Genomic DNA, 8,037 nt, shown 5'->3' with positions numbered 1-8,037 from the left:
TATATGCTCACAAACCAGAAAATCTAGAGGAAGTGGATAAATTCCTGGAAACATACAACCTCCCACAACTGAACTAGGAAGAAATAGAACACCTGAACAGACCAATAATGAGTAGTGAGATTTCATCAGTAATTTTAAAATCTCTCAACAAAGAGAAGTCCAGGACCAGATAGATTCAGATTCATGCCAAATTCTACCAAATGTATGAAGAACTAATATCAGTCCTCCTGAAAGTACTCCAAGAATTGAGGAGGGGGAAATTCCCTCTAATTCATTCTATAAGTCCAGTATCATCCTAATACCAAAGCCAGACAAGGACAAAACAAAAATATAATATCTTTGATGAACATAGAAACAAAAATCTTCAACAAATTACCAAAGTGAATCCAACATTACATCGAAAAGATAATGTACCATTATCAAGTGGGGTTTATACCAGTAATTCAAGGATGGGTCAACATACACGAATTAGTAAGTGTGATAAATCACATTAACAAAATTGAGGACAAAAACCATATGATCATCCTAACATAGAGAAAAACTTTTGATAAAATTCAACATCCTTCTTGACAACTGGGAAAAAAAATCCAACAACGTTTTATGATAAAACCCTCAATAGGCATAGAAGAAACATACTTCAAAATAATAAAGGTAATTTATGGGCCAGGAGCGGTGGCTCACTCCTGTAATCCCAACACTTTGGGAGGCTGAGGCAGGCAGATCAGCAGGTGAGGATATCAAGACCAGCCTGGCCAAGATGATGAAACCCTGTCTCTACTAAAAATACAAAAAAATTAGCTGGACATGGCAGTGTGCACCTGTAGTCCCAGTTGCTCGGGAGGCTGAGACAGGAAAATCGCTTGAACCCTGGAGGCGGAGGTTGCAGTGAGTCGAGATCGCGCCACTGCCCTCCAGCCTGGGTGACAGAGCGAGACTCCGTCTCAAAAAATAATAATAATAATTTTAAAAAGGTAATTTATGAAAAACCCCAAGGTAACATCATACTGAATGGGGAAAACTGAAAGCATTTCTTCTAAGAACTGGAATGAGACAAAGATTACCACTTTCACCATTTCTATTAACATAATACTGGAAATCACAGCTAGAGCAATCAGGCAAAAGAAAAAGTAAAAGACATTAAAATTAGAAAAGAAGAAGTCAAATTATTCCTATTTGCTGATGATATGATCATGTTTAGAAAAACCTAAAGACTACATTAAAAAATTCTTAGATTTGATAAATGAATAAATAAAGTTGCAGGATACAATATCAATGTGCACAAAACCATAGCATTTCTAAACATCAATAATGATCTAGCTGAGAAAGAAATCAGGAAGGCAATTCCATTTACAATAGCTACAAAAAATATAAATACCTAGGAATAAGTGTAACCAAGGCAGAAAAAAACCTTTACAAGGAAAACTACAAAACATTTTGAATATAACACAAATAGAAAAATGCTGCATGCTCATGGATAGGAAGAATTAATATCGCTAAAATGATCATACTACTCAAAACAATCTACAGACTCAATGTAATCCCTATCAAAATACCAACTTTTTATTTCACAGAATTAGAAGAAAAATCCTAAAATTATTATGGAACCAAAATTAGCTCAAATAGCCAAAGCAATCCTGAGTAAAAGGAACAAAACTGGAGGTATCACATTACCTCACTTCAGAATACATTACAAAGCTATGGTAACTGAAACAACATAGTACTAGTAAAACAAACAAAACAGACACATAGATCAATGGAACAGAATAGAGAACCCAGAAATAAAGCCACATATTTACAGCCAACCTAATATTCAACAAAGCCAACAAGAATATACATGGGGAAAAGTCAGTAAATGGTGCCAGGAAAACTGGATATTCATATGCAGAAGAATTAAACTGGGTCCATACCTCTCACCATATACAAATATCAACTCAAGATGGATTAAAGACTTAAATGAAAACCTGAAACTATACAAATACTAGAAGAAAACCAAGAAACAAACTCTTCTGTACATCTGTTGAGACAAAGAATTTATGACTAAGACCTCAAAAGCACAGGCAACAGAAATAAAAATAGACGAATGGGACTTAAACTAAAAACCTCTGCACAGCAAAAGAAATAACCAATAGAGTAAAGACAAGATGTTGAGTGGGAGAAAATATTTGCAAACTATGCATCCTACAGGGGACAAATATTCAGAATATACAAGGAACTAAAAAAACTCAACAACAAGAATAAAACCCCCACAAATATTCCCATTAAAAAGTGAGCAAAGGGCATGATAGACATTTTCAAAAGAAGATATACAAATAAAAGTATTTGAAAAATGCTCATCATCCCTAATCATCAGAGAAATGCAAATTAAAACCACAATGAGATATCATCTTACTCCAATCAGAATGGCTATTACTAAAAAGACAAAAATAATAGGTGTTGGTGAAGATGTGTAGAAAACTCTTATAAAGTGTTGGTGAGAATGTAAAATAGTATAGACATTATGGAAAACAGTATGGAGATTTCTTTAAAAATGAAAACTGGAACTCCCATTTGATCCAGCAATCCCACTACTGGTCGTCCACCCAAAGGAAAAGAAATTAATATATCAAAGGGATACCTGCACTCGTATGTTTATTGCAACACTACTCATAAGAGCAAAGACATGGCATCAACTTAAGTGTTCATCAGTGGACGAATAGATTTTAAAAATGAGGTATATATATACAATAGAATACTATTCAGTCATTAAAGTAATGAAATCATGTCTTTTGCAGTCACATGGATGGAGCTGGTGGTTGTTATGCTAAGTGAAGTAAACCAGACACAAAAAGACAACTATTGCACGTTCTCATCCATAAGTGTTTGCTCAAAAATGTATTCACATGGATGGAGAGAGTGGAATGATAGACATGGAGACTCAGAAGGGTAAGTGGGTGGAAGAGGGAAGGATGATGAGAAATTGCTTAATGGGTACAGAATACATTATTCAGATGATTAATACCCTAAAAGCCCTGACTTGACCACTACTCAATATGTGCATGTAACACAATTGCACATGTATCCTATAAATTTGTACAAATAAGTAGGAAATAAAAGCCACACTCATTCATTTACATATTGTTTATAGTTGCTTTTGCACCACAATAACAGAATTGAGTAATTGCAACAGAGACCTTGTTGCCCAAGCAGCCTAAAATGTTTACTCTCTGTTCCTTTACAGAAAAACCTGTGGTATAAAAAAATTAGTTTTTGAAAGATGATGCTGAAAGGAATTCTGACTCAGTCCCCACTGGGGAGAAAGATATTTCAAGGTAATACAGTGTTAGCTATACAATGAACTCTTTGCAATGTCTAGTAAAATCCTCAATAAGAAAGAAAAAAATTAAGATGTAATGTTATAATGGAAAGATACATGCCTAAAGGAAAACAGTTCATTGTTAGAAAAACAGCAATAATGACAGAGATGCTGTTTCCAGTTTGAGAGAACTTGTGAAGTAAGTATTTCCAATAATTTTCCAAGGAAATCATTCCAAACCCACATTATTGTCAAGTGTGCTGCCCCTGACTTATTTGACAGTTTGCTTTTGATGTTAAACTAGCAGTCTCTTGGTGATTTGGTGGATGATTCTCAGAATCACAATTAAATTAGGAAACCAAGAAATACAAGAAAGTAGTGAGCAGAGAATGAAAAGTGTAGAGGGGGCACTCAGCCGGTTGTCCTTGGGCAAATGAGTTCACCAACAACTCTGATCCCTCATTACTGCACATGTGGGATGGGAGATAACATTACGTAAAAGCTTAAATAAGAAAATGTATGGAAAAGTATCTGGCATAATTAAATAAATATATCCTTGGCTAGACTAAGTGGGATACTCTAATTGATAATGAATGGTTTTGTAATAATCATGGATAGTGACGGAGTAAACGCTCCATAAATAATAGTGTTTATTTTTACAGTAAGAATATGTATGAATGTCCATACAGGGTTGCTTTACCTCAACTAGCCATAGAAGCAAAAGTATTGTACTGTTTCTCATATGATGTGGGTAGTAACCGAGCGTTATCTTACAGACACGAGAACTTGCCATTTTTTTAGTCTAATTACTGTGATATCCTCTCTGTGAAACTGTACTATCATTTCTGCCTAAATGATTAATTGTATGAATCCTCCTACTACCCAATGACCTGGAATTAGTGTTACATTGTCCCCTGATCTCCAAAGTCACATAAGAAAATACTGACTATGTGAAATTAAATAAACAAGTAGCATTACCTACTTCACAGTCTTTCCTGCTCTTCCTTTAAGATAATCTCCGTTCTGTTTCACAGTGACTCCTCTAGAATACCAAGGAATTGAACTTAAATGCCATTTTTCTTTGCCCTTCTACAGGGAGCAAGATTTCATTGGATCATTGATGGTGTACAATATGCCAAAAAATCTTCTAAGTTTAAGTGCACAATACTAAATGATCATATTTTTTTGTTTTTTGTTTGTTTGTTTGTTTTTCGTTTTTCTGAAGGAGTCTCGCTCTGTCGCCCAGGCTGGAGTGCAGTGGCATGATCTCGGCTCACTGCAACTTCTGCCTCCCGGGTTTAAGCAATTCTCCTGCCTCGGCCTCCCTAGTAGCTGGGATTACAGGTGCGTGCCACGCCTCGTTAATTTTTCTGTATTTTTAGTAGAGACAGGGTTTCACCGTGCTAGCCAGGATGGTCTCAATCTCCTGACCTTGTGATCTGCCCTCCTTGGCCCCCAAAGTACTGGGATTACAGGCAAGAGCCACCGTGCCCGGCCAAATGTTCATATTTCTTGAGGTAATGCAAGCTGCTGTAACGAATAAAACTCCAGATCTCATTGGTTTAAACAAACAAACATTCATTTCCAATGAATGTGTATTTCTGGCTTCCGTAAAGTCTAATACATGGGAAAGAGAAGGGGGCACTCTGCTCCACATGCTAATTCAGGGATCAGGATGATAGAGGCCTTGCTATCTCTATGCATAAATTCCAAAAAGGCCCTAAGCTTTGACATCAGCTAGCAGATTAAGAAGAATGGTCCAGAGGTATTATAGGACAGATCTGGAAGGGTGTATATCCTACTTCCATCCACTTTCCACTGGCCAGAGTTTAGTCATGTGGCTCCACCAAGATTCAGAATGTGCTGAAAAATGTTGTATAGGGCTGGAAACTCCTTTCCTGCAACAATTCTATGCTGTTAAAGGGCAGTATGACCTTTTGCCAAGGGCTGACCATTCTGCAACCTTCCCGATAAAGGTTAGACACTATTAACAATGACCTGCATAAATATGTATGTGGGATCTGAGCTCTGAAAAAAGCAAGCTTGTCAAAGAAATGCAGAAGTTCACATTTTCTATCACGAAAAGGTTCACTGAGAAATTTTAGTGTGTGTATCAAAGCTTCTCAATGCAACCCATAGGTGATTTCACACCAAAAGCAGAAGAGGACAGGTCGGCATAAAACAAAGGTTAGTATGGGTTTTTCTTTCTTTTAGTGTAACTTTATTTTACCACTTTTATTAGATCATTGGGTTGTTTTCTCAAAATTTTTCCTTCTTGGATTTATTACTATAAACTCAGAGTATGCTTGAATGAATAAATAAATACATCTCTGTTGGAGATTTGCTTGATGAGCATCTGTCATGCTGTTTAATTATATACTAACAGTAACCCCCCAAAAATCTTAATGGGTTTTTCAGTCTTGAACTGTTCATCATGAAATTATGTTGATCATGTTATACTATGAAGTGTTTGTCAGGAAAAAAAAAAAAAAAAACAAGTTTCCGAGTATCACAGGAATTCTGGGTCCTAATGAAGCAATCAGATCCAACAAAGTGTATATTCATGTAAGATCACATACCTCAGGGGCACTGAAAAGCTGAAGGCTGTTCTCTGAAAGTCATTTACAATTTGTAGTGTCACAGTATCGCTGTAAAATGTCCAAAATTGTAACTGAAAGTATCTCCAGAGGCAAGCAGAGGGAGAACGTTTTAATCCTGTCACTGTAGGTCACTCAGTCTGAAGGACATTTACTTCTTGATCCATATATAATTTTATTGTGTAATAGTTCTGTCTGCTTTTACCCAACAATGTAAGTATGTAATTACTTATTGATGTCCCCTTTTGTGTTACATTATGCCAGGTAATGTTATTTGTCAGCTATAATGATGAAATACAAAAAGATATAATATTTAGAAAAGAACACATTTACTCAGACGGTATGTTTCAACAGGAGCAATAACGTTCCTTCAGGGTCTTCAGAAATATGTGAGGGCGGCCAGGCGCGGTGGCTCAAGCCTGTAATCCCAGCACTTTGGGAGGCCGAGACGGGCGGATCACGAGGTCAGGAGTTTGAGACCATCCTGGCTAACACGGTGAAACCCCGTCTCTACTGAAAATACAAAAGCTAGCCGGGTGAGGTGGCGGGCGCCTGTAGTCCCAGCTACTCGGGAGGCTGAGGCAGGAGAATGGCGTAAACCCGGGAGGCGGAGCTTGCAGTGAGCTGAGATCTGGCCACTGCACTCCAGTCCGGGCGACAGAGCAAGACTCCGCCTCAAAAAAAAAAAAAAAAAAGAAAAGAAAAAAGAAAAGAAAAGAAATATGTGAGGGCATATTTGGTTGTCCCAGTTATTGGAAGGCACTACCTAGTGGGCAGTGTCCAAGGATGTGAGACATTCTGCAATGTGCAGAACACTTCTATGGAATGCAGAATTGTCCAGGAGTTCACACAGCTTTAGCATCCCTCCAGACATCCATGAAGATGAAATACCTTCATTACATAAGCTTAGAAGCTAACTTTGTTTTATATATTAACACAAAGTCTATTTTTGCACAATTTAAAATTTTTTATTTATTTCTTTATTTTATTTATTTATTTATGGTGGAGCCAGGGTCTCCCTGTGGTGTCCAGGCTGAGCTCAAACTCCTAGTTTCCAGTGATCCTCCCATCTTGGCCTCCCAAAGTGCTGGGGTTACTGGTGTGAGCCACTGCACCTGACCTATGTTTGCACAATTTTTAGATTCACTGACCTTTCCAGAAATGTAACTACCCTGTAAATTGATAGAAGATTACTTTTTGTCTTGTGCAGAACTTTACAGAGAAATACTTATTCCAAAAAACCATATATATCATTTCAACAAATCATGTTTCTAACTGCAATGCTGGTTATGATATTTGAATCATCTGTACTGGACAGTCAGCATTGTTAGCTCTACCATTTGTGTGAATTCTAACTTTAAGTAAACGTGACTACATTTTTGTTTTCTTATACAGTCTATGCATGAACTTTCATAATTCTTTTATTATATACTAATATCCTTTTATTTTCTTTTATCATTTATTTGTGGGTAGGGTTTTATAGTTTTGAAGTTTTTTAACATACAAATATCAGAAGACTTAAAAATCTTTGTGGCACTGAATCTGAGAGAATTGAGAACCACTGTTTAGGACAGTGTAGGTTTTCAGGATTGCAATGAAATCATAATTATAATAAGAGCTGCCATGTATTGATTGTTGACTATATACCAAGCACTCTGTTGGTCAGTTACCCACTCTGGAAAAGACTGATTATTGACTGAGGTAATAACCAAGAGCAAGTAATAATTGTAAGTCTGAATTATCACTGCTTCCAGTGCAGCAAAACTATTATAGTCTCCTAATTTCAGGAGATGAGAAAGACCCTAAAAAGTACTACTCAAACTCACCTGTGCACCACTGTACATACTTACCTGGGGATCTTATCAAAATGTAGATTCTGATACAGTAGGTGGCTGCTGGTCTACAAATCACTTTTTAAGAAGCAAAGATCTCAAGGCCAGGCGCGGTGGCTGAAGCCTGTAATCCCAGCACTTTGGGAGGCCGAGACGGGCGGATCACGAGGTCAGGAGATCGAGACCATCCTGGCTAACATGGTGAAACCCCGTCTCTACTAAAAAATACAAAAAAAAAAAAAACTAGCCGGGCGAGGTGGTGGGCGCCTGTGGTCCCAGCTGCTCGGGAGGCTGAGGCAGGAGAATGGCGTAAACC

The sequence above is a fragment of the Rhinopithecus bieti genome, unplaced genomic scaffold (genome assembly GCF_001698545.2).
Source record: "Rhinopithecus bieti isolate Rb0 unplaced genomic scaffold, ASM169854v2 scaffold_60, whole genome shotgun sequence".
In the NCBI taxonomy this organism is placed as follows: Eukaryota; Metazoa; Chordata; class Mammalia; order Primates; family Cercopithecidae; genus Rhinopithecus; species Rhinopithecus bieti.
This window is presented reverse-complemented; position numbering follows the sequence as displayed.